The sequence below is a fragment of the Parasteatoda tepidariorum genome, chromosome 5 (assembly GCF_982258835.1).
Source record: "Parasteatoda tepidariorum strain Cologne lab strain chromosome 5, Ptep-v5.0, whole genome shotgun sequence".
Taxonomy (NCBI): domain Eukaryota; kingdom Metazoa; phylum Arthropoda; class Arachnida; order Araneae; family Theridiidae; genus Parasteatoda; species Parasteatoda tepidariorum.
In genome coordinates this window covers 31,215,811-31,241,978 of record NC_141759.1, presented here as the reverse complement: position 1 = coordinate 31,241,978, position 26,168 = coordinate 31,215,811, and the positions used below count along the sequence as shown (strand labels likewise).

General features: G+C 34.3%; 17 non-coding genes across 17 annotated transcripts; all 17 read right to left on the bottom strand.

The window, feature by feature from the left end:
* Window positions 1-1,612: 1,612 nt before the first annotated feature.
* TRNAK-CUU (transfer RNA lysine (anticodon CUU)) lies at window positions 1,613-1,685 on the bottom strand. The gene has a single exon. It is a non-coding gene; the product is annotated as a tRNA-Lys (tRNA).
* A 3,617-nt stretch (window positions 1,686-5,302) lies between these two features.
* Window positions 5,303-5,375, bottom strand: TRNAK-CUU (transfer RNA lysine (anticodon CUU)). The gene has a single exon. It is a non-coding gene; the product is annotated as a tRNA-Lys (tRNA).
* A 3,616-nt stretch (window positions 5,376-8,991) lies between these two features.
* Window positions 8,992-9,064, bottom strand: TRNAE-CUC (transfer RNA glutamic acid (anticodon CUC)). The gene has a single exon. It is a non-coding gene; the product is annotated as a tRNA-Glu (tRNA).
* Window positions 9,065-9,915: 851 nt separating this feature from the next.
* On the bottom strand, window positions 9,916-9,988 carry TRNAE-CUC (transfer RNA glutamic acid (anticodon CUC)). Its single transcript has one exon. It is a non-coding gene; the product is annotated as a tRNA-Glu (tRNA).
* An 851-nt stretch (window positions 9,989-10,839) lies between these two features.
* Window positions 10,840-10,912, bottom strand: TRNAE-CUC (transfer RNA glutamic acid (anticodon CUC)). The gene has a single exon. It is a non-coding gene; the product is annotated as a tRNA-Glu (tRNA).
* Window positions 10,913-11,763: 851 nt separating this feature from the next.
* On the bottom strand, window positions 11,764-11,836 carry TRNAE-CUC (transfer RNA glutamic acid (anticodon CUC)). Its single transcript has one exon. It is a non-coding gene; the product is annotated as a tRNA-Glu (tRNA).
* A 1,159-nt stretch (window positions 11,837-12,995) lies between these two features.
* Window positions 12,996-13,069, bottom strand: TRNAN-AUU (transfer RNA asparagine (anticodon AUU)). Its single transcript has one exon. It is a non-coding gene; the product is annotated as a tRNA-Asn (tRNA).
* Window positions 13,070-14,231: 1,162 nt separating this feature from the next.
* TRNAK-CUU (transfer RNA lysine (anticodon CUU)) lies at window positions 14,232-14,304 on the bottom strand. Its single transcript has one exon. It is a non-coding gene; the product is annotated as a tRNA-Lys (tRNA).
* An 852-nt stretch (window positions 14,305-15,156) lies between these two features.
* TRNAE-CUC (transfer RNA glutamic acid (anticodon CUC)) lies at window positions 15,157-15,229 on the bottom strand. The gene has a single exon. It is a non-coding gene; the product is annotated as a tRNA-Glu (tRNA).
* Window positions 15,230-16,388: 1,159 nt separating this feature from the next.
* TRNAN-AUU (transfer RNA asparagine (anticodon AUU)) lies at window positions 16,389-16,462 on the bottom strand. The gene has a single exon. It is a non-coding gene; the product is annotated as a tRNA-Asn (tRNA).
* A 1,162-nt stretch (window positions 16,463-17,624) lies between these two features.
* Window positions 17,625-17,697, bottom strand: TRNAK-CUU (transfer RNA lysine (anticodon CUU)). The gene has a single exon. It is a non-coding gene; the product is annotated as a tRNA-Lys (tRNA).
* An 853-nt stretch (window positions 17,698-18,550) lies between these two features.
* TRNAE-CUC (transfer RNA glutamic acid (anticodon CUC)) lies at window positions 18,551-18,623 on the bottom strand. Its single transcript has one exon. It is a non-coding gene; the product is annotated as a tRNA-Glu (tRNA).
* Window positions 18,624-18,859: 236 nt separating this feature from the next.
* Window positions 18,860-18,933, bottom strand: TRNAN-AUU (transfer RNA asparagine (anticodon AUU)). The gene has a single exon. It is a non-coding gene; the product is annotated as a tRNA-Asn (tRNA).
* An 849-nt stretch (window positions 18,934-19,782) lies between these two features.
* Window positions 19,783-19,855, bottom strand: TRNAK-CUU (transfer RNA lysine (anticodon CUU)). Its single transcript has one exon. It is a non-coding gene; the product is annotated as a tRNA-Lys (tRNA).
* An 854-nt stretch (window positions 19,856-20,709) lies between these two features.
* Window positions 20,710-20,782, bottom strand: TRNAE-CUC (transfer RNA glutamic acid (anticodon CUC)). Its single transcript has one exon. It is a non-coding gene; the product is annotated as a tRNA-Glu (tRNA).
* A 1,162-nt stretch (window positions 20,783-21,944) lies between these two features.
* On the bottom strand, window positions 21,945-22,017 carry TRNAK-CUU (transfer RNA lysine (anticodon CUU)). Its single transcript has one exon. It is a non-coding gene; the product is annotated as a tRNA-Lys (tRNA).
* Window positions 22,018-25,658: 3,641 nt separating this feature from the next.
* TRNAK-CUU (transfer RNA lysine (anticodon CUU)) lies at window positions 25,659-25,731 on the bottom strand. Its single transcript has one exon. It is a non-coding gene; the product is annotated as a tRNA-Lys (tRNA).
* Between the last annotated feature and the right edge of the window lie 437 nt (window positions 25,732-26,168).

The following is a 26,168-nucleotide window of genomic DNA, read 5'->3' as shown; positions in this document are numbered from 1 at the left end:
TATGCAGAAGAGAAGTATACAGAGATTCATATATTTAAAGAGCATCCTAAATATTAAAAAAAACTATAGCGCCCAAGGTGGGGCTCGAACCTACGCCCCCGAGATTAAGAGTCTCGTGCTCTACCGACTGAGCTAGCCGGGCTTCAACCGTGAACAAAAAATAAATTCAAATAAAAAAGTACAATGTTTAGTTCCACAAACATAAAAAATTATTTAGAAGATTAAATATTGCTGAAAAATGGCTAGAGATTAAGTAGCAGTAGCAGCGAAAATTTAATGCAGTCTTTAATTTAGGCTTGTAATATTTTATATCCAGAAGAGAAGTATGCAGAGATTCATATATTTAAAGAGCGTCCTAAATAATAAGAAAACTATAGCGCCCAACGTGACGCTCGATCCCGCGACCCCGAGATTAAGAGACTCGTGCTCTACCGACAGAGCTAGCCGGGCTTCAAGCGTGAACAAAAAATAAATTCAAATATAAAAAGTTCAATGTTTAGTTCCACAAACATAAAAATAATTTAGAAGATTAAATATTGTTGAAAAATGGCTAGAGATTAAGTAGCAGTAGCAGCGAAAATCCAATGCAGTCTTTAATTTAGGCTTGTAGTATTTTATATGCAGAAGAGAAGTATACAGAGATTCATATATTTAAAGAGCATCCTAAATATTAAAAAAAACTATAGCGCCCAAGGTGGGGCTCGAACCTACGCCCCCGAGATTAAGAGTCTCGTGCTCTACCGACTGAGCTAGCCGGGCTTCAACCGTGAACAAAAAATAAATTCAAATAAAAAAGTACAATGTTTAGTTCCACAAACATAAAAAATTATTTAGAAGATTAAATATTGCTGAAAAATGGCTAGAGATTAAGTAGCAGTAGCAGCGAAAATTTAATGCAGTCTTTAATTTAGGCTTGTAATATTTTATATCCAGAAGAGAAGTATGCAGAGATTCATATATTTAAAGAGCGTCCTAAATAATAAGAAAACTATAGCGCCCAACGTGACGCTCGATCCCGCGACCCCGAGATTAAGAGACTCGTGCTCTACCGACAGAGCTAGCCGGGCTTCAAGCGAGAACAAAAAATAAATTCAAATATAAAAAGTTCAATGTTTAGTTCCACAAACATAAAAATAATTTAGAAGATTAAATATTGTTGAAAAATGGCTAGAGATTAAGTAGCAGTAGCAGCGAAAATCCAATGCAGTCTTTAATTTAGGCTTGTAGTATTTTATATGCAGAAGAGAAGTATACAGAGATTCATATATTTAAAGAGCATCCTAAATATTAAAAAAAACTATAGCGCCCAAGGTGGGGCTCGAACCTACGCCCCCGAGATTAAGAGTCTCGTGCTCTACCAACTGAGCTAGCCGGGCTTCAAGCGTGAACAAAAAATAAATTCACATAAAAAAAGTACAATGTTTAGTTCCACAAACATAAAAAATAATTTAGAAGATTAAATATTGCTGAAAAATGGCTAGAGATTAAGTAGCATTAGCAGCAAAAATTTAATGCAGTCTTTAATTTAGGCTTGTAGTATTTTATATCCAGAAGAGAAGTATACAGAGATTCATATATTTAAAAAGCATCCTAAATATTAAAAAAACTATAGCGCCCAACGTGGGGCTCGAACCCACGACCCCGAGATTAAGAGTCTCGTGCTCTACCGACTGAGCTAGCCGGGCTTCAAGCGTGAACAAAAAATAAATTCAAATAAAAAAAGTACAATGTTTAGTTCCACAAACATAAAAAATAATTTAGAAGATTAAATATTGCTGAAAAATGGCTAGAGATTAAGTAGCAGTAGCAGAGAAAATCCAATGCAGTCTTTAATTTAGGCTTGTAGTATTTTATATCCAGAAGAGAAGTATACAGAGATTCATATATTTAAAGAGCATCCTAAATAATAAAAAAACTATAGCGCCCAACGTGGGGCTCGAACCCACGACCCCGAGATAAAGAGTCTCGTGCTCTACCGACTGAGCTAGCCGGGCTTCAAGCGTGAACAAAAAATAAATTCAAATAAAAAAAGTACAGTGTCTTGTTCCACAAACGTAAAAAATAATCTAGAAGATTAAATATTGTTGAAAAATGGCTAGAGATTTAGTAGCAGTAGCAGCGAAATTTTAATGCACTCTTTAATTTAGGCTTGTAGTATTTTATATCCTGAAGAGAAGTATACAGAGATTCATATATTTAAAGAGCATCCTAAATAATAAAAAAACTAAAGCGCCCAACGTGGGGCTCGAACCCTCGACCCCGAGATTAAGAGTCTCGTGCTCTACCGACTGAGCTAGCCGGGCTTCAAGCGTGAGCAAAAAATAAATTCAAATAAAAAATACAATGTTTTGTTCCACAAACGTAAAAGATAATTTAGAAGATTAAATATTGTTGAAAAATGGCTAGAGATTAAGTAGCAGTAGCAGCGAAAATTTAATGCAGTCTTTAATTCAGGCTTGTAGTATTTTATATCCAGAAGAGAAGTATACAGAGATTCATATATTTAAAGAGCGTCCTAAATAATAAAAAAACTATAGCGCCCAACGTGGGGCTCGATCCCGCGACCCCGAGATTAAGCGTCTCGTGCTCTACCGAATGAGCTAGCCGTGCTTCAAGCGTGAACAAAAAATAAATTCAAATAAAAAAAGTACAATGTTTAGTTCCACAAACATAAAAATTAATTTAGAAGATTAAATATTGCTGAAAAATTGCTAGAGATTAAGTAGTAGTAGCAGCGAAAATTTAATGCAGTCTTTAATTTAGGCTTGTAGTATTTTATATCCAGAAGAGAAGTATACAGAGATTCATATATTTAAAGAACATCCTAAATAATAAATAAACTATAGCGCCCAACGTGGGGCTCGAACCCACGACCCCGAGATTAAGAGTCTCGTGCTATACCGACTGAGCTAGCCGGGCTTCAAGCGTGAACAAAAACTAAATTCAAATAAAAAAAGTACAATGTTTAGTTCCACAAACATAAAAAAAAAATTTAGAAGATTAAATATTGCTGAAAAATGGCTAGAGATTAAGTAGCAGTAGCAGCGAAACTTTAATGCAGTCTTTAATTTAGGCTTGTAGTATTTTATATCCGGAAGAGAAGTATACAGAGATTCATATATTTAAAAAGCATCCTAAATAATAAAAAAACTTTAACGCCCAACGTGGGGCTCGAACCCACGATCCCGAGATTAAGAGTCTCGTGCTGTACCGACTGAGCTAGCCGGGCTTCAAGCGTGAACAAAAAATAAATTCACATAAAAAAAGTACAATGTTTAGTTCCACAAACATAAAAAATAATTTAGATGATTAAATATTGTTGATAAATGGCTAGAGATTAAGTAGCAGTAGCAGCAAAAATTTTATGCAGTCTTTAATTTAGGCTTGTAGTATTTTATATCCAGAAGAGAAGTATACAGAGATTCATATATTTAAAAAGCATCCTAAATAATAAAAAAACTATAGCGCCCAACGTGGGGCTCGAACCTACGACCCCGAGATCAAGAGTCTCGTGCTCTACCGACTGAGCTAGCCGGGCTTCAAGTGTGAACAAAAAATAAATTCAAATGAAAAAAGTACAATGTTTAGTTCCACAAGCATAAAAAATAATTTAGAAGATTAAATATTGCTGAAAAATGGCTAGAGATTAAGTAGCAGTAGCAGCAAAAATTTAATGCAGTCTTTAATTTAGGCTTGTAGTATTTTATATCCAGAAGAGAAGTATACAGAGATTCATATATTTGAAGAGCATCCTAAATAATAAAAAAACTATAGCGCTCAACGTGGGGCTCGAACCCACGATCCCGAGATTAAGAGTCTCGTGCTCTACCGACTGCGCTAGCCGGGCTTCAAACGTGAACAAAAAATAAATTCAAATAAAAAAAGTACAGTGTTTTGTTCCACAAACGTAAAAAATAATCTAGAAGATTAAATATCGTTGAAAAATGGCTAGAGATTTAGTAGCAGTAGCAGCGAAATTTTAATGCACTCTTTAATTTAGGCTCGTAGTATTTTATATCCTGAAGAGAAGTATACAGAGATTCATATATTTAAAGAGCATCCTAAATAATAAAAAAACTAAAGCGCCCAACGTGGGGCTCGAACCCTCGACCCCGAGATTAAGAGTCTCGTGCTCTACCGACTGAGCTAGCCGGGCTTCAAGCGTGAGCAAAAAATAAATTCAAATAAAAAATACAATGTTTTAAGATAATTTAGAAGATTAAATATTGTTGAAAAATGGCTAGAGATTAAGTAGCAGTAGCAGCGAAAATTTAATGCAGTCTTTAATTTAGGCTTGTAGTATTTTATTTCCTGAAGAGAAGTATACAGAGATTCATATATTTAAAGAGCATCCTAAATATTAAAAAAAACTATAGCGCCCAAGGTGGGGCTCGAACCTACGCCCCCGAGATTAAGAGTCTCGTGCTCTACCGACTGAGCTAGCCGGGCTTCAACCGTGAACAAAAAATAAATTCAAATAAAAAAGTACAATGTTTAGTTCCACAAACATAAAAAATTATTTAGAAGATTAAATATTGCTGAAAAATGGCTAGAGATTAAGTAGCAGTAGCAGCGAAAATTTAATGCAGTCTTTAATTTAGGCTTGTAATATTTTATATCCAGAAGAGAAGTATGCAGAGATTCATATATTTAAAGAGCGTCCTAAATAATAAGAAAACTATAGCGCCCAACGTGACGCTCGATCCCGCGACCCCGAGATTAAGAGACTCGTGCTCTACCGACAGAGCTAGCCGGGCATCAAGCGAGAACAAAAAATAAATTCAAATATAAAAAGTTCAATGTTTAGTTCCACAAACATAAAAATAATTTAGAAGATTAAATATTGTTGAAAAATGGCTAGAGATTAAGTAGCAGTAGCAGCGAAAATCCAATGCAGTCTTTAATTTAGGCTTGTAGTATTTTATATGCAGAAGAGAAGTATACAGAGATTCATATATTTAAAGAGCATCCTAAATATTAAAAAAAACTATAGCGCCCAAGGTGGGGCTCGAACCTACGCCCCCGAGATTAAGAGTCTCGTGCTCTACCAACTGAGCTAGCCGGGCTTCAAGCGTGAACAAAAAATAAATTCACATAAAAAAAGTACAATGTTTAGTTCCACAAACATAAAAAATAATTTAGAAGATTAAATATTGCTGAAAAATGGCTAGAGATTAAGTAGCATTAGCAGCAAAAATTTAATGCAGTCTTTAATTTAGGCTTGTAGTATTTTATATCCAGAAGAGAAGTATACAGAGATTCATATATTTAAAAAGCATCCTAAATATTAAAAAAACTATAGCGCCCAACGTGGGGCTCGAACCCACGACCCCGAGATTAAGAGTCTCGTGCTCTACCGACTGAGCTAGCCGGGCTTCAAGCGTGAACAAAAAATAAATTCAAATAAAAAAAGTACAATGTTTAGTTCCACAAACATAAAAAATAATTTAGAAGATTAAATATTGCTGAAAAATGGCTAGAGATTAAGTAGCAGTAGCAGAGAAAATCCAATGCAGTCTTTAATTTAGGCTTGTAGTATTTTATATCCAGAAGAGAAGTATACAGAGATTCATATATTTAAAGAGCATCCTAAATAATAAAAAAACTATAGCGCCCAACGTGGGGCTCGAACCCACGACCCCGAGATAAAGAGTCTCGTGCTCTACCGACTGAGCTAGCCGGGCTTCAAGCGTGAGCAAAAAATAAATTCAAATAAAAAATACAATGTTTTGTTCCACAAACGTAAAAGATAATTTAGAAGATTAAATATTGTTGAAAAATGGCTAGAGATTAAGTAGCAGTAGCAGCGAAAATTTAATGCAGTCTTTAATTCAGGCTTGTAGTATTTTATATCCAGAAGAGAAGTATACAGAGATTCATATATTTAAAGAGCGTCCTAAATAATAAAAAAACTATAGCGCCCAACGTGGGGCTCGATCCCGCGACCCCGAGATTAAGCGTCTCGTGCTCTACCGAATGAGCTAGCCGGGCTTCAAGCGTGAACAAAAAATAAATTCAAATAAAAAAAGTACAATGTTTAGTTCCACAAACATAAAAATTAATTTAGAAGATTAAATATTGCTGAAAAATTGCTAGAGATTAAGTAGTAGTAGCAGCGAAAATTTAATGCAGTCTTTAATTTAGGCTTGTAGTATTTTATATCCAGAAGAGAAGTATACAGAGATTCATATATTTAAAGAACATCCTAAATAATAAATAAACTATAGCGCCCAACGTGGGGCTCGAACCCACGACCCCGAGATTAAGAGTCTCGTGCTATACCGACTGAGCTAGCCGGGCTTCAAGCGTGAACAAAAACTAAATTCAAATAAAAAAAGTACAATGTTTAGTTCCACAAACATAAAAAAAAAATTTAGAAGATTAAATATTGCTGAAAAATGGCTAGAGATTAAGTAGCAGTAGCAGCGAAACTTTAATGCAGTCTTTAATTTAGGCTTGTAGTATTTTATATCCGGAAGAGAAGTATACAGAGATTCATATATTTAAAAAGCATCCTAAATAATAAAAAAACTTTAACGCCCAACGTGGGGCTCGAACCCACGATCCCGAGATTAAGAGTCTCGTGCTGTACCGACTGAGCTAGCCGGGCTTCAAGCGTGAACAAAAAATAAATTCACATAAAAAAAGTACAATGTTTAGTTCCACAAACATAAAAAATAATTTAGATGATTAAATATTGTTGATAAATGGCTAGAGATTAAGTAGCAGTAGCAGCAAAAATTTAATGCAGTCTTTAATTTAGGCTTGTAGTATTTTATATCCAGAAGAGAAGTATACAGAGATTCATATATTTAAAAAGCATCCTAAATAATAAAAAAACTATAGCGCCCAACGTGGGGCTCGAACCTACGACCCCGAGATTAAGAGTCTCGTGCTCTACCGACTGAGCTAGCCGGGCTTCAAGTGTGAACAAAAAATAAATTCAAATGAAAAAAGTACAATGTTTAGTTCCACAAGCATAAAAAATAATTTAGAAGATTAAATATTGCTGAAAAATGGCTAGAGATTAAGTAGCAGTAGCAGCAAAAATTTAATGCAGTCTTTAATTTAGGCTTGTAGTATTTTATATCCAGAAGAGAAGTATACAGAGATTCATATATTTGAAGAGCATCCTAAATAATAAAAAAACTATAGCGCCCAACGTGGGGCTCGAACCCACGATCCCGAGATTAAGAGTCTCGTGCTCTACCGACTGCGCTAGCCGGGCTTCAAACGTGAACAAAAAATAAATTCAAATAAAAAAAGTACAGTGTTTTGTTCCACAAACGTAAAAAATAATCTAGAAGATTAAATATCGTTGAAAAATGGCTAGAGATTTAGTAGCAGTAGCAGCGAAATTTTAATGCACTCTTTAATTTAGGCTCGTAGTATTTTATATCCTGAAGAGAAGTATACAGAGATTCATATATTTAAAGAGCATCCTAAATAATAAAAAAACTAAAGCGCCCAACGTGGGGCTCGAACCCTCGACCCCGAGATTAAGAGTCTCGTGCTCTACCGACTGAGCTAGCCGGGCTTCAAGCGTGAGCAAAAAATAAATTCAAATAAAAAATACAATGTTTAAAGATAATTTAGAAGATTAAATATTGTTGAAAAATGGCTAGAGATTAAGTAGCAGTAGCAGCGAAAATTTAATGCAGTCTTTAATTTAGGCTTGTAGTATTTTATTTCCTGAAGAGAAGTATACAGAGATTCATATATTTAAAAAGCATCCAAAATAATAATAAAACTATAGCGCCCAACGTGGGGCTCGAACCCACGACCCCGAGATTAAAAGTCTCGTGCTCTACCGACTGAGCTAGCCGGGCTTCAAGCGTGAACAAAAAATAAATTCAAATAAAAAAAGTACAATGTTTAGTTCCACAAACATAAAAAATAATTTAGAAGATTAAATATTGTTGAAAAATGGCTAGAGATTAAGTAGCAGTAGCAGCGAAAATTTAATGCAGTCTATAATTTAGGCTTGTAGTATTTTATATCCAGAAGAGAAGTATACAGAGATTCATATATTTAATGAGCATCCTATATAATAAAAAAAGCTATAGCGCCCAACGTGGGGCTCGAACCCACGACCCCGAGATTAAAAGTATCATGCTCTACCGACAGAGCTAGCCGGGCTTCAAGCGTGAACAAAAAATAAATTCAAATATAAAAAGTACAATGTTTAGTTCCACAAACATAAAAAATAATTTAGAAGATTAAATATTGCTGAAAAATTGCTAGAGATTAAGTAGCAGAAGCAGCGAAAATTTAATGCAGTCTTTAATTCAGGCTTGTAGTATTTTATATCCAGAAGAGAAGTATACAGAGATTCATATATTTCAAGAGCATCCTAAATAATAAATAAACTATAGCGCCCAACGTGGGGCTCGAACCCAGACCCCGAGATTAAGAGTCTCGTGCTCTACCGACTGAGCTAGCCGGGCTTCAAGCGTGAACAAAAAATAAATTCAAATAAAAAAAGTACAATGTTTAGTTCCACAAACATAAAAAATAATTTAGAAGATTAAATATTGCTGAAAAATGGCTAGAGATTAAGTAGCAGTAGCAGCGAAAATTTAATGCAGTCTTTAATTTAGGCTTGTAGTATTTTATATCCGGAAGAGAAGTATACAGAGATTCATATATTTAAAGAGCATCCTAAATAATAAAAAAACTATAGCGCCCAACGTGGGGCTCGAACCCACGATCCCGACATTAAGAGTCACGTGCTCTACCGACTGAGCTAGCCGGGCTTCAAGCGTGAACAAAAAATAAATTCACATAAAAAAGTACAATGTTTAGTTCCACAAACATAAAAAATAATTTAGAAGATTAAATATTGTTGAAAAATGGCTAGAGATTAAGTAGCAGTAGCAGCGAAATTTTAATGCAGTCTTTAATTTAGGCTTGTAGTATTTTATATCCTGAAGAGAAGTATACAGAGATTCATATATTTAAAGAGCATCCTAAATAATAAAAAAGCTAAAGCGCCCAACGTGGGGCTTGAACCCTCGACCCCGAGATTGAGAATCTCGTGCTCTACGGACTGAGCTAGCCGGGCGTCAAGCGTGAGCAAAAAATAAATTCAAATAAAAAATACAATGTTTAGTTCCACAGACGTAAAAAATAATTTAGAAGATTAAATATTGTTGAAAAATGGCTAGAGATTAAGTAGCAGTAGCAGCGAAAATTTAATGCAGTCTTTAATTTAGGCTTGTAGTATTTTATATCCAGAAGAGAAGTATACAGAGATTCATATATTTAAAAAGCATCCTAAATATTAAAAAAACTATAGCGCCCAACGTGGGGCTCGAACCCACAACCCCGAGATTAAGAGTCTCGTGCTCTACCGTCTGAGCTAGCCGGGCTTCGAGGGTGAACAAAAAATAAATTCACATAAAAAAAGTACAATGTTTAGTTCCACAAACATAAAAAATAATTTAGATGATTAAATATTGTTGAAAAATGGCTAGAGATTAAGTAGCAGTAGCAGCGAAAATTTACTGCAGTCTTTAATTTAGGCTTGTAGTATTTTATATCCAGAAGAGAAGTATGCAGAGATTCATATATTTAAAGAGCGTCCTAAATAATAAGAAAACTATAGCGCCCAACGTGGAGCTCGAACCCACGACCCCGAGATAAGAGTCTCGTGCTCTACCGACTGAGCTAGACGGGCTTCAAACGTGAACAAAAAATAAATTCAAATAAAAAAAGTACAGTGTTTAGTTCCACAAACGTAAAAAATAATCTAGAAGATTAAATATTGTTGAAAAATGGCTAGAGATTAAGTAGCAGTAGCAGCGAAATTTTAATGCAGTCTTTAATTTAGGCTTGTAGTATTTTATATCCTGAAGAGAAGTATACAGAGATTCATATATTTAAAGAGCATCCTAAATAATAAAAAAGCTAAAGCGCCCAACGTGGGGCTTGAACCCTCGACCCCGAGATTGAGAATCTCGTGCTCTACGGACTGAGCTAGCCGGGCTTCAAGCGTGAGCAAAAAATAAATTCAAATAAAAAATACAATGTTTAGTTCCACAAACGTAAAAAATAATTTAGAAGATTAAATATTGTTGAAAAATGGCTAGAGATTAAGTAGCAGTAGCAGCGAAAATTTAATGCAGTCTTTAATTTAGGCTTGTAGTATTTTATATCCAGAAGAGAAGTATACAGAGATTCATATATTTAAAAAGCATCCTAAATATTAAAAAAACTATAGCGCCCAACGTGGGGCTCGAACCCACAACCCCGAGATTAAGAGCCTCGTGCTCTACCGTCTGAGCTAGCCGGGCTTCGAGGGTGAACAAAAAATAAATTCACATAAAAAAAGTACAATGTTTAGTTCCACAAACATAAAAAATAATTTAGATGATTAAATATTGTTGAAAAATGGCTAGAGATTAAGTAGCAGTAGCAGCGAAAATTTACTGCAGTCTTTAATTTAGGCTTGTAGTATTTTATATCCAGAAGAAAAGTATGCAGAGATTCATATATTTAAAGAGCGTCCTAAATAATAAGAAAACTATAGCGCCCAACGTGGAGCTCGAACCCACGACCCCGAGATAAGAGTCTCGTGCTCTACCGACTGAGCTAGACGGGCTTCAAACGTGAACAAAAAATAAATTCAAATAAAAAAAGTACAGTGTTTAGTTCCACAAACGTAAAAAATAATCTAGAAGATTAAATATTGTTGAAAAATGGCTAGAGATTAAGTAGCAGTAGCAGCGAAATTTTAATGCAGTCTTTAATTTAGGCTTGTAGTATTTTATATCCTGAAGAGAAGTATACAGAGATTCATATATTTAAAGAGCATCCTAAATAATAAAAAAGCTAAAGCGCCCAACGTGGGGCTTGAACCCTCGACCCCGAGATTGAGAATCTCGTGCTCTACGGACTGAGCTAGCCGGGCGTCAAGCGTGAGCAAAAAATAAATTCAAATAAAAAATACAATGTTTAGTTCCACAGACGTAAAAAATAATTTAGAAGATTAAATATTGTTGAAAAATGGCTAGAGATTAAGTAGCAGTAGCAGCGAAAATTTAATGCAGTCTTTAATTTAGGCTTGTAGTATTTTATATCCAGAAGAGAAGTATACAGAGATTCATATATTTAAAAAGCATCCTAAATATTAAAAAAACTATAGCGCCCAACGTGGGGCTCGAACCCACAACCCCGAGATTAAGAGTCTCGTGCTCTACCGTCTGAGCTAGCCGGGCTTCGAGGGTGAACAAAAAATAAATTCACATAAAAAAAGTACAATGTTTAGTTCCACAAACATAAAAAATAATTTAGATGATTAAATATTGTTGAAAAATGGCTAGAGATTAAGTAGCAGTAGCAGCGAAAATTTACTGCAGTCTTTAATTTAGGCTTGTAGTATTTTATATCCAGAAGAGAAGTATGCAGAGATTCATATATTTAAAGAGCGTCCTAAATAATAAGAAAACTATAGCGCCCAACGTGGAGCTCGAACCCACGACCCCGAGATAAGAGTCTCGTGCTCTACCGACTGAGCTAGACGGGCTTCAAACGTGAACAAAAAATAAATTCAAATAAAAAAAGTACAGTGTTTAGTTCCACAAACGTAAAAAATAATCTAGAAGATTAAATATTGTTGAAAAATGGCTAGAGATTAAGTAGCAGTAGCAGCGAAATTTTAATGCAGTCTTTAATTTAGGCTTGTAGTATTTTATATCCTGAAGAGAAGTATACAGAGATTCATATATTTAAAGAGCATCCTAAATAATAAAAAAGCTAAAGCGCCCAACGTGGGGCTTGAACCCTCGACCCCGAGATTGAGAATCTCGTGCTCTACGGACTGAGCTAGCCGGGCTTCAAGCGTGAGCAAAAAATAAATTCAAATAAAAAATACAATGTTTAGTTCCACAAACGTAAAAAATAATTTAGAAGATTAAATATTGTTGAAAAATGGCTAGAGATTAAGTAGCAGTAGCAGCGAAAATTTAATGCAGTCTTTAATTTAGGCTTGTAGTATTTTATATCCAGAAGAGAAGTATACAGAGATTCATATATTTAAAAAGCATCCTAAATATTAAAAAAACTATAGCGCCCAACGTGGGGCTCGAACCCACAACCCCGAGATTAAGAGCCTCGTGCTCTACCGTCTGAGCTAGCCGGGCTTCGAGGGTGAACAAAAAATAAATTCACATAAAAAAAGTACAATGTTTAGTTCCACAAACATAAAAAATAATTTAGATGATTAAATATTGTTGAAAAATGGCTAGAGATTAAGTAGCAGTAGCAGCGAAAATTTACTGCAGTCTTTAATTTAGGCTTGTAGTATTTTATATCCAGAAGAGAAGTATGCAGAGATTCATATATTTAAAGAGCGTCCTAAATAATAAGAAAACTATAGCGCCCAACGTGGAGCTCGAACCCACGACCCCGAGATAAGAGTCTCGTGCTCTACCGACTGAGCTAGACGGGCTTCAAACGTGAACAAAAAATAAATTCAAATAAAAAAAGTACAGTGTTTAGTTCCACAAACGTAAAAAATAATCTAGAAGATTAAATATTTTTGAAAAATGGCTAGAGATTAAGTAGCAGTAGCAGCGAAATTTTAATGCAGTCTTTAATTTAGGCTTGTAGTATTTTATATCCTGAAGAGAAGTATACAGAGATTCATATATTTAAAGAGCATCCTAAATAATAAAAAAACTAAAGCTCCCAACGTGGGGCTTGAACCCTCGACCCCGAGATTGAGAATCTCGTGCTCTACGGACTGAGCTAGCCGGGCTTCAAGCGTGAGCAAAAAATAAATTCAAATAAAAAATACAATGTTTAGTTCCACAAACGTAAAAAATAATTTAGAAGATTAAATATTGTTGCAAAATGGCTAGAGATTAAGTAGCAGTAGCAGCGAAAATTTAATGCAGTCTTTAATTTAGGCTTGTAGTATTTTATATCCAGAAGAGAAGTATACAGAGATTCATATATTTAAAAAGCATCCTAAATAATAAAAAAAACTATAGCGACCAACGTGGGGCTCAAACCCACGACCCCGAGATTAATAGTCTCGTGCTCTACCGTCTGAGCTAGCCGGGCCTCAAGCGTGAAAAAAAAATAAATTCACATAAAAAAAGTGCAATGTTTAGTTCCACAAACATAAAAAGTAATTTTGAAGATTAAATATTGTTGAAAAAAGGCTAGAGATTAAGTAGCAGTAGCAGCAAAAATTTAATGCAGTTATTAATTTAGGCTTGTAGTATTTTATATCCAGAAGAGAAGTATACAGAGATTCATAGATTTAAAAAGCATCCTAAATAATAAAAAAAACTATAGCGCCCAACGTGGGGCTCGAACCCACAACCCCGAGATTAAGAGTCTCGTGCTCTACCGAATGAGCTAGCCGGGCTTCAAGCGTGAACAAAAAATAAATTCACATAAAAAAAGTACAATGTTTAGTTCCACAAACATAAAAAATAATTTAGATGATAAAATATTGTTGAAAAATGGCAAGATATTAAGTAGCAGTAGCAGCGAAATTTTAATGCAGTCTTTAATTTAGGCTTGTAGTATTTTATATCCTGAAGAGAAGTATACAGAGATTCATATATTTAAAGAGCATCCTAAATAATAAAAAAAATAAAGCGCCCAACGTGGGGCTCGAACCCACGAACCCGAGATTAAGAGTCTTGTGCTCTACCGACTGAGCTAGCCGGGCTTCAAGCGTGAACAAAAAATAAATTCACATAAAAAAAGTACAATGTTTAGTTCCACAAACATAAAAAATAATTTAGAAGATTAAATATTGCTGAAAAATGGCTAGAGATTAAGTAGCAGTAGCAGCAAAAATTTAATGCAGTCTTTAATTTAGGCTTGTAGTATTTTATATCCAGAAGAGAAGTATACAGAAATTCATATATTTAAAAAGCATCCTAAATAATAAAAAGACTATAGCGCCCAACGTGGGGCTCGAACCCACGACCCCGAGATTAAGAATCTCGTGCTCTACCGACTGAGCTAGCCGGGCTTCAAGCTTGAACAAAAAATAAATTCAAATAAAAAAAGCACAATGTTTAGTTCCACGAACATAAAAAATAATTTAGAAGATTAAATATTGCTGAAAAAAGGCTAGAGATTAAGAAGCAGTAGCAGCAAAAATTTAATGCAGTCTTTAATTTAGGCTTGTAGTATTTTATATCCAGAAGAGAAGTATACAGAGATTCAAATATTTAAAAAGCATCCTAAATAATAAAAAACTATAGCGCCCAACGTGGGGCTCGAACCCACGACCCCGAGATTAAGAGTCTCGTGCTCTACCGACTGAGCTAGCCGGGCTTCAAGCGTGAACAAAAATAAATTCACATAAAAAAAGTACAATGTTTAGTTCCACAAACATAAAAAGTAATTTTGAAGATTAAATATTGTTGAAAAATGGCTAGAGATTAAGTAGCAGTAGCAGCAAAAATTTAATGCAGTTATTAATTTAGGCTTGTAGTATTTTATATCCAGAAGAGAAGTATACAGAGATTCATATATTTAAAAAGCATCCTAAATATTAAAAAAACTATAGCGCCCAACGTGGGGCTCGAACCCACAACCCCGAGATTAAGAGTCTCGTGCTCTACCGTCTGAGCTAGCCGGGCTTCGAGGGTGAACAAAAAATAAATTCACATAAAAAAAGTACAATGTTTAGTTCCACAAACATAAAAAATAATTTAGATGATTAAATATTGTTGAAAAATGGCTAGAGATTAAGTAGCAGTAGCAGCGAAAATTTACTGCAGTCTTTAATTTAGGCTTGTAGTATTTTATATCCAGAAGAGAAGTATGCAGAGATTCATATATTTAAAGAGCGTCCTAAATAATAAGAAAACTATAGCGCCCAACGTGGAGCTCGAACCCACGACCCCTAGATAAGAGTCTCGTGCTCTACCGACAGAGCTAGACGGGCTTCAAACGTGAACAAAAAATAAATTCAAATAAAAAAAGTACAGTGTTTAGTTCCACAAACGTAAAAAATAATCTAGAAGATTAAATATTGTTGAAAAATGGCTAGAGATTAAGTAGCAGTAGCAGCGAAATTTTAATGCAGTCTTTAATTTAGGCTTGTAGTATTTTATATCCTGAAGAGAAGTATACAGAGATTCATATATTTAAAGAGCATCCTAAATAATAAAAAAGCTAAAGCGCCCAACGTGGGGCTTGAACCCTCGACCCCGAGATTGAGAATCTCGTGCTCTACGGACTGAGCTAGCCGGGCTTCAAGCGTGAGCAAAAAATAAATTCAAATAAAAAATACAATGTTTAGTTCCACAAACGTAAAAAATAATTTAGAAGATTAAATATTGTTGAAAAATGGCTAGAGATTAAGTAGCAGTAGCAGCGAAAATTTAATGCAGTCTTTAATTTAGGCTTGTAGTATTTTATATCCAGAAGAGAAGTATACAGAGATTCATATATTTAAAAAGCATCCTAAATATTAAAAAAACTATAGCGCCCAACGTGGGGCTCGAACCCACAACCCCGAGATTAAGAGCCTCGTGCTCTACCGTCTGAGCTAGCCGGGCTTCGAGGGTGAACAAAAAATAAATTCACATAAAAAAAGTACAATGTTTAGTTCCACAAACATAAAAAATAATTTAGATGATTAAATATTGTTGAAAAATGGCTAGAGATTAAGTAGCAGTAGCAGCGAAAATTTACTGCAGTCTTTAATTTAGGCTTGTAGTATTTTATATCCAGAAGAGAAGTATGCAGAGATTCATATATTTAAAGAGCGTCCTAAATAATAAGAAAACTATAGCGCCCAACGTGGAGCTCGAACCCACGACCCCGAGATAAGAGTCTCGTGCTCTACCGACTGAGCTAGACGGGCTTCAAACGTGAACAAAAAATAAATTCAAATAAAAAAAGTACAGTGTTTAGTTCCACAAACGTAAAAAATAATCTAGAAGATTAAATATTTTTGAAAAATGGCTAGAGATTAAGTAGCAGTAGCAGCGAAATTTTAATGCAGTCTTTAATTTAGGCTTGTAGTATTTTATATCCTGAAGAGAAGTATACAGAGATTCATATATTTAAAGAGCATCCTAAATAATAAAAAAACTAAAGCTCCCAACGTGGGGCTTGAACCCTCGACCCCGAGATTGAGAATCTCGTGCTCTACGGACTGAGCTAGCCGGGCTTCAAGCGTGAGCAAAAAATAAATTCAAATAAAAAATACAATGTTTAGTTCCACAAACGTAAAAAATAATTTAGAAGATTAAATATTGTTGCAAAATGGCTAGAGATTAAGTAGCAGTAGCAGCGAAAATTTAATGCAGTCTTTAATTTAGGCTTGTAGTATTTTATATCCAGAAGAGAAGTATACAGAGATTCATATATTTAAAAAGCATCCTAAATAATAAAAAAAACTATAGCGACCAACGTGGGGCTCAAACCCACGACCCCGAGATTAATAGTCTCGTGCTCTACCGTCTGAGCTAGCCGGGCCTCAAGCGTGAAAAAAAAATAAATTCACATAAAAAAAGTGCAATGTTTAGTTCCACAAACATAAAAAGTAATTTTGAAGATTAAATATTGTTGAAAAAAGGCTAGAGATTAAGTAGCAGTAGCAGCAAAAATTTAATGCAGTTATTAATTTAGGCTTGTAGTATTTTATATCCAGAAGAGAAGTATACAGAGATTCATAGATTTAAAAAGCATCCTAAATAATAAAAAAAACTATAGCGCCCAACGTGGGGCTCGAACCCACAACCCCGAGATTAAGAGTCTCGTGCTCTACCGAATGAGCTAGCCGGGCTTCAAGCGTGAACAAAAAATAAATTCACATAAAAAAAGTACAATGTTTAGTTCCACAAACATAAAAAATAATTTAGATGATAAAATATTGTTGAAAAATGGCAAGATATTAAGTAGCAGTAGCAGCGAAATTTTAATGCAGTCTTTAATTTAGGCTTGTAGTATTTTATATCCTGAAGAGAAGTATACAGAGATTCATATATTTAAAGAGCATCCTAAATAATAAAAAAAATAAAGCGCCCAATGTGGGGCTCGAACCCACGAACCCGAGATTAAGAGTCTTGTGCTCTACCGACTGAGCTAGCCGGGCTTCAAGCGTGAACAAAAAATAAATTCACATAAAAAAAGTACAATGTTTAGTTCCACAAACATAAAAAATAATTTAGAAGATTAAATATTGCTGAAAAATGGCTAGAGATTAAGTAGCAGTAGCAGCAAAAATTTAATGCAGTCTTTAATTTAGGCTTGTAGTATTTTATATTCAGAAGAGAAGTATACAGAAATTCATATATTTAAAAAGCATCCTAAATAATAAAAAGACTATAGCGCCCAACGTGGGGCTCGAACCCACGACCCCGAGATTAAGAATCTCGTGCTCTACCGACTGAGCTAGCCGGGCTTCAAGCTTGAACAAAAAATAAATTCAAATAAAAAAAGCACAATGTTTAGTTCCACGAACATAAAAAATAATTTAGAAGATTAAATATTGCTGAAAAAAGGCTAGAGATTAAGTAGCAGTAGCAGCAAAAATTTAATGCAGTCTTTAATTTAGGCTTGTAGTATTTTATATCCAGAAGAGAAGTATACAGAGATTCAAATATTTAAAAAGCATCCTAAATAATAAAAAACTATAGCGCCCAACGTGGGGCTCGAACCCACGACCCCGAGATTAAGAGTCTCGTGCTCTACCGACTGAGCTAGCCGGGCTTCAAGCGTGAACAAAAATAAATTCACATAAAAAAAGTACAATGTTTAGTTCCACAAACATAAAAAGTAATTTTGAAGATTAAATATTGTTGAAAAATGGCTAGAGATTAAGTAGCAGTAGCAGCAAAAATTTAATGCAGTTATTAATTTAGGCTTGTAGTATTTTATATCCAGAAGAGAAGTATACAGAGATTCATAGATTTAAAAAGCATCCTAAATAATAAAAAAACTATAGCGCCCAACGTGGGGCTCGAACCCACAACCCCGAGATTAAGAGTCTCGTGCTCTACCGAATGAGCTAGCCGGGCTTCAAGCGCGAACAAAAAATAAATTCACATAAAAAAAGTACAATGTTTAGTTCCACAAACATAAAAAATAATTTAGATGATTAAATATTGTTGAAAAATGGCTATAGATTAAGTAGCAGTAGCAGCGAAAATTTACTGCAGTCTTTAATTTAGGCTTGTAGTATTTTATATCCAGAAGAGAAGTATGCAGAGATTCATATATTTAAAGAGCGTCCTAAATAATAAGAAAACTATAGCGCCCAACGTGGGGCTCGAACCCACGACCCCGAGATTAAGAGTCTCGTGCTCTACCGACTGAGCTAGACGGGCTTCAAACGTGAACAAAAGATAAATTCAAATAAAAAAAGTACAGTGTTTAGTTCCACAAACGTAAAAAATAATCTAGAAGATTAAATATTGTTGAAAAATGGCTAGAGATTAAGTAGCAGTAGCAGCGAAATTTTAATGCAGTCTTTAATTTAGGCTTGTAGTATTTTATATCCTGAAGAGAAGTATACAGAGATTCATATATTTAAAGAGCATCCTAAATAATAAAAAAACTAAAGCGCCCAACGTGGGGTTTGAACCCTCGACCCCGAGATTGAGAATCTCGTGCTCTACGGACTGAGCTAGCCGGGCTTCAAGCGTGAGCAAGAAATAAATTCAAATAAAAAATACAATGTTTAGTTCCACAAACGTAAAAAATAATTTAGAAGATTAAATATTGTTGAAAAATGGCTAGAGATTAAGTAGCAGTAGCAGCGAAAATTTAATGCAGTCTTTAATTTAGGCTTGTAGTATTTTATATCCAGAAGAGAAGTATACAGAGATTCATATATTTAAAAAGCATCCTAAATAATAAAAAAAAACTATAGCGACCAACGTGGGGCTCAAACCCACGACCCCGAGATTAATAGTCTCGTGCTCTACCGTCTGAGCTAGCCGGGCCTCAAGCGTGGAAAAAAAAATTCACATAAAAAAAGTGCAATGTTTAGTTCCACAAACATAAAAAATAATTTAGAAGATTAAATATTGCTGAAAAATGGCAAGATATTAAGTAGCAGTAGCAGCGAAATTTTAATGCAGTCTTTAATTTAGGCTTGTAGTATTTTATATCCTGAAGAGAAGTATACAGAGATTCATATATTTAAAGAGCATCCTAAATAATAAAAAAAATAAAGCGCCCAACGTGGGGCTCGAACCCACGAACCCGAGATTAAGAGTCTCGTGCTCTACCGACTGAGCTAGCCGGGCTTCAAGCGTGAACAAAAAATAAATTCACATAAAAAAAGTACAATGTTTAGTTCCACAAACATAAAAAATAATTTAGAAGATTAAATATTGCTGAAAAATGGCTAGAGATTAAGTAGCAGTAGCAGCAAAAATTTAATGCAGTCTTTAATTTAGGCTTGTAGTATTTTATATCCAGAAGAGAAGTATACAGAAATTCATATATTTAAAAAGCATCCTAAATAATAAAAAAACTATAGCGCCCAACGTGGGGCTCGAACCCACGACCCCGAGATTAAGAATCTCGTGCTCTACCGACTGAGCTAGCCGGGCTTCAAGCGTGAACAAAAAATAAATTCAAATAAAAAAAGCACAATGTTTAGTTCCACAAACATAAAAAATAATTTAGAAGATTAAATATTGCTGAAAAATGGCTAGAGATTAAGTAGCAGTAGCAGCAAAAATTTAATGCAGTCTTTAATTTAGGCTTGTAGTATTTTATATCCAGAAGAGAAGTATACAGAGATTCAAATATTTAAAAAGCATCCTAAATAATAAAAAACTATAGCGCCCAACGTGGGGCTCGAACCCACGACCCCGAGATTAAGAGTCTCGTGCTCTACCGACTGAGCTAGCCGGGCTTCAAGCGTGAACAAAAATAAATTCACATAAAAAAAGTACAATGTTTAGTTCCACAAACATAAAAAGTAATTTTGAAGATTAAATATTGTTGAAAAATGGCTAGAGATTAAGTAGCAGTAGCAGCAAAAATTTAATGCAGTTATTAATTTAGGCTTGTAGTATTTTATATCCAGAAGAGAAGTATACAGAGATTCATAGATTTAAAAAGCATCCTAAATAATAAAAAAAACTATAGCGCCCAACGTGGGGCTCGAACTCACAACCCCGAGATTAAGAGTCTCGTGCTCTACCGAATGAGCTAGCCGGGCTTCAAGCGTGAACAAAATATAAATTCACATAAAAAAAGTACAATGTTTAGTTCCACAAACATAAAAAATAATTTAGATGATTAAATATTGTTGAAAAATGGCTAGAGATTAAGTAGCAGTAGCAGCAAAAATTTAATGCAGTCTTTAATTTAGGCTTGTAGTATTTTATATCCAGAAGAGAAGTATACAGAGATTCATATATTTAAAAAGCATCCTAAATAATAAAAAAACTATAGCACCCAACGTGGGGCTCGAACCCACGATCCCGAGATTAAGAGTCTCGTGCTCTACCGACTGAGCTAGCCAGGCTTCAAGCGTGAACAAAAAATAAATTCACTTAAAAAAAGTACAATGTTTAGTTCCACAAACATAAAAAATAATTTAGATGATTAAATATTGTTGAAAAATGGCTAGAGATTAAGTAGCAGTAGCAGCGAAATTTTAATGCAGTCTTTAATTTAGGCTTGTAGTATTTTATATCCTGAAGAGAAGTATACAGAGATTCATATATTTAAAGAGTATCCTAAATAATAAAAAAACTAAAGCGCCCAACGTGGGGCTTGAACCCTCGACCCCGAGATTGAGAATCTCGTGCTCTACGGACTGAGCTAGCCGGGCTTCAAGCGTGAGCAAGAAATAAATTCAAATAAAAAATACAATGTTTAGTTCCACAAACGTAAAAAATAATTTAGAAGATTAAATATTGTTGAAAAATGGCTAGAGATTAAGTAGCAGTAGCAGCGAAAATTTAATGCAGTCTTTAATTTAGGCTTGTAGTATTTTATATCCAGAAGAGAAGTATACAGAGATTCATATATTTAAAAAGCATCCTAAATAATAAAAAAAAACTATAGCGACCAACGTGGGGCTCGAACCCACAACCCCGAGATTAAGAGTTTCGTGCTCTACCGAATGAGCTAGCCGGGCTTCAAGCGTGAACAAAAAATAAATTCACATAAAAAAAGTACAATGTTTAGTTCCACAAACATAAAAAATAATTTAGATGATTAAATATTGTTGAAAAATGGCAAGATATTAAGTAGCAGTAGCAGCGAAATTTTAATGCAGTCTTTAATTTAGGCTTGTAGTATTTTATATCCTGAAGAGAAGTATACAGAGATTCATATATTTAAAGAGCATCCTAAATAATAAAAAAAATAAAGCGCCCAACGTGGGGCTCGAACCCACGAACCCGAGATTAAGAGTCTCGTGCTCTACCGACTGAGCTAGCCGGGCTTCAAGCGTGAACAAAAAATAAATTCACATAAAAAAAGTACAATGTTTAGTTCCACAAACATAAAAAATAATTTAGAAGATTAAATATTGCTGAAAAATGGCTAGAGATTAAGTAGCAGTAGCAGCAAAAATTTAATGCAGTCTTTAATTTAGGCTTGTAGTATTTTATATCCAGAAGAGAAGTATACAGAAATTCATATATTTAAAAAGCATCCTAAATAATAAAAAAACTATAGCGCCCAACGTGGGGCTCGAACCCACGACCCCGAGATTAAGAATCTCGTGCTCTACCGACTGAGCTAGCCGGGCTTCAAGCGTGAACAAAAAATAAATTCAAATAAAAAAAGCACAATGTTTAGTTCCACAAACATAAAAAATAATTTAGAAGATTAAATATTGCTGAAAAATGGCTAGAGATTAAGTAGCAGTAGCAGCAAAAATTTAATGCAGTCTTTAATTTAGGCTTGTAGTATTTTATATCCAGAAGAGAAGTATACAGAGATTCAAATATTTAAAAAGCATCCTAAATAATAAAAAACTATAGCGCCCAACGTGGGGCTCGAACCCACGACCCCGAGATTAAGAGTCTCGTGCTCTACCGACTGAGCTAGCCGGGCTTCAAGCGTGAACAAAAATAAATTCACATAAAAAAAGTACAATGTTTAGTTCCACAAACATAAAAAGTAATTTTGAAGATTAAATATTGTTGAAAAATGGCTAGAGATTAAGTAGCAGTAGCAGCAAAAATTTAATGCAGTTATTAATTTAGACTTGTAGTATTTTATATCCAGAAGAGAAGTATACAGAGATTCATAGATTTAAAAAGCATCCTAAATAATAAAAAAAACTATAGCGCCCAACGTGGGGCTCGAACTCACAACCCCGAGATTAAGAGTCTCGTGCTCTACCGAATGAGCTAGCCGGGCTTCAAGCGTGAACAAAATATAAATTCACATAAAAAAAGTACAATGTTTAGTTCCACAAACATAAAAAATAATTTAGATGATTAAATATTGTTGAAAAATGGCTAGAGATTAAGTAGCAGTAGCAGCAAAAATTTAATGCAGTCTTTAATTTAGGCTTGTAGTATTTTATATCCAGAAGAGAAGTATACAGAGATTCATATATTTAAAAAGCATCCTAAATAATAAAAAAACTATAGCACCCAACGTGGGGCTCGAACCCACGATCCCGAGATTAAGAGTCTCGTGCTCTACCGACTGAGCTAGCCAGGCTTCAAGCGTGAACAAAAAATAAATTCACTTAAAAAAAGTACAATGTTTAGTTCCACAAACATAAAAAATAATTTAGATGATTAAATATTGTTGAAAAATGGCTAGAGATTAAGTAGCAGTAGCAGCAAAAATTTAATGCAGTCTTTAATTTAGGCTTGTAGTATTTTATATCCAGAAGAGAAGTATACAGAGATTCATATATTTAAAAAGCATCCTAAATGATAAAAAAAACTATAGCGCCCAACGTGGGGCTCGAGCCTTCGACCCCGAGATTAAGAGTCTCGTGCTCTACCGAATGAGCTAGCCGGGCTTCAAGCGTGAACAAAAAATAAATTCACATAAAAAAAGTACAATGTTTAGTTCCAAAAACAAAAAAAATAATATAGATGATTAAATATTGCTGAAAAATGGCTAGAGATTAAATAGCAGTAACAGCAAAAATTTAATGCAGTTATTAATTTAGGCTTGTAGTATTTTATATCCAGAAGAGAAGTATACAGAGATTCATAGATTTAAAAAGCATCCTAAGTAATAAAAAAAAACTATAGCGCCCAACGTGGGGCTCGAACCACGACCCCGAGATTAAGAGTCTCATGCTCTACCCACTGAGCTAGCCGGGCTTCAAGCTTGAACAAAAAATAAATTCTCTTAAAAAAAGTACAATGTATAGTTCCACAAACATAAAAAATAATTTAGATGATTAAATATTGTTGAAAAATGGCTAGATATTAAGTAGCAGTAGCAGCAAAAATTTAATGCAGTCTTTAATTTAGGCTTGTAGTATTTTATATCCAGAAGAGAAGTATACAGAGATTCATATATTTAAAAAGCATCCTAAATAATAAAAAAAAACTATAGCGCCCAATGTGGGGCTCGAACCCACGACCAAGAGATAAAGAGTCTCGTGCTCTACCGATTGAGCTAGCCGGGCTTCAAGCGTGAACAAAAATTAAATTCACATAAAAAAAGTACAATGTTTAGATCCACAAACATAAAAAATAATTTAGATGATTAAATATTGTTGAAAAATGGCTAGAGATTAAGTAGCAGTAGCAGCAAAAATTTAATGCAGTCTTTAAATTTGGCTTGTAGTATTTTATATCCAGAAGAGAAGTATACGGAGATTCATATATTTAAAAAGCATCCTAAATAATAAAAAAAACTATAGCACCCAACGTGGGGCTCGAACCCACGACCCCGAGATTAAGAGTCTCGTGCTCTACCGACTGAGCTGGCCGGGCTTCAAGCGTAAACAAAAAATAAATTCACATAAAAAAAGTACAATGGTTAGTTCCACAAACATAAAAAATAATTTAGATGATTAAATATTGTTGAAAAATGGCTAGAGATTAAGTAGCAGTAGCAACAAAAATTTAATGCAGTCTTTAATTTAGGCTTGTAGAACTTTATATCCAGAAGAGAAGTATACAGAGATTCATATATTTAAAAAGCATCCTAAATGATAAGAAAACTATAGCGCTTAACGTGGGGCTCGAGCCTACGACCCCGAGATTAAGAGTCTCGTGCTCTACCGACTGAGCTAGCCGGGCTTCAAGCGGGAACAAAAAATAAATTCACATAAAAAAAGTACAATGTTTAGTTCCACAAACATAAAAAATAATTTAGATGATTAAATATTGTTGAAAAATGGCTAGAGATTAAGTAGCAGTAGCAGCAAAAATTTAATGCAGTCTTTAATTTTGGCTTGCAGTATTTTATATCCAGAAGAGAAGTATACAGAGATTCATATATTTAAAAAGCATCCTAAATAATAAAATAACTATAGCACCCAACGTGGGGCTCGAACCCACAACCCCGAGATTAAGAGTCTCGTGCTCTACCGAATGAGCTAGCCGGGCTTCAAGCGTGAACAAAAAATAAATTCACATAAAAAAAGTACAATGTTTAGTTCCACAAACATAAAAAATAATTTAGATGATTAAATATTGCTGAAAAATGGCTAGAGATTAAGTAGCAGTAGCAGCAAAAATTTAATGCAGTTATTAATTTAGGCTTGTAGTATTTTATATCCAGAAGAGAAGTATACAGAGATTCATAGATTTAAAAAGCATCCTAAATAATAAAAAAAAACTATAGCGCCCAACGTGGGGTTCGAACCCACAACCCCGAGATTAAGAGTTTCGTGCTCTACCGAATGAGCTAGCCGGGCTTCAAGCGTGAACAAAAAATAAATTCACATAAAAAAAGTACAATGTTTAGTTCCACAAACATAAAAAATAATTTAGATGATTAAATATTGTTGAAAAATGGCAAGATATTAAGTAGCAGTAGCAGCGAAATTTTAATGCAGTCTTTAATTTAGGCTTGTAGTATTTTATATCCTGAAGAGAAGTATACAGAGATTCATATATTTAAAGAGCATCCTAAATAATAAAAAAAATAAAGCGCCCAACGTGGGGCTCGTACCCACGATCCCGAGATTAAGAGTCTCGTGCTCTACCGACTGAGCTAGCCGGGCTTCAAGCGTGAACAAAAAATAAATTCACATAAAAAAAGTACAATGTTTAGTTCCACAAACATAAAAAATAATTTAGAAAATTAAATATTGCTGAAAAATGGCTAGAGATTAAGTAGCAGTAGCAGCAAAAATTTAATGCAGTCTTTAATTTAGGCTTGTAGTATTTTATATCCAGAAGAGAAGTATACAGAAATTCATATATTTAAAAAGCATCCTAAATAATAAAAAAACTATAGCGCCCAACGTGGGGCTCGAACCCACGACCCCGAGATTAAGAATCTCGTGCTCTACCGACTGAGCTAGCCGGGCTTCAAGCGTGAACAAAAAATAAATTCAAATAAAAAAAGCACAATGTTTAGTTCCACAAACATAAAAAATAATTTAGAAGATTAAATATTGCTGAAAAATGGCTAGAGATTAAGTAGCAGTAGCAGCAAAAATTTAATGCAGTCTTTAATTTAGGCTTGTAGTATTTTATATCCAGAAGAGAAGTATACAGAGATTCAAATATTTAAAAAGCATCCTAAATAATAAAAAACTATAGCGCCCAACGTGGGGCTCGAACCCACGACCCCGAGATTAAGAGTCTCGTGCTCTACCGACTGAGCTAGCCGGGCTTCAAGCGTGAACAAAAATAAATTCACATAAAAAAAGTACAATGTTTAGTTCCACAAACATAAAAAGTAATTTTGAAGATTAAATATTGTTGAAAAATGGCTAGAGATTAAGTAGCAGTAGCAGCAAAAATTTAATGCAGTTATTAATTTAGGCTTGTAGTATTTTATATCCAGAAGAGAAGTATACAGAGATTCATAGATTTAAAAAGCATCCTAAATAATAAAAAAAACTATAGCGCCCAACGTGGGGCTCGAACCCACAACCCCGAGATTAAGAGTCTCGTGCTCTACCGAATGAGCTAGCCGGGCTTCAAGCGTGAACAAAATATAAATTCACATAAAAAAAGTACAATGTTTAGTTCCACAAACATAAAAAATAATTTAGATGATTAAATATTGTTGAAAAATGGCTAGAGATTAAGTAGCAGTAGCAGCAA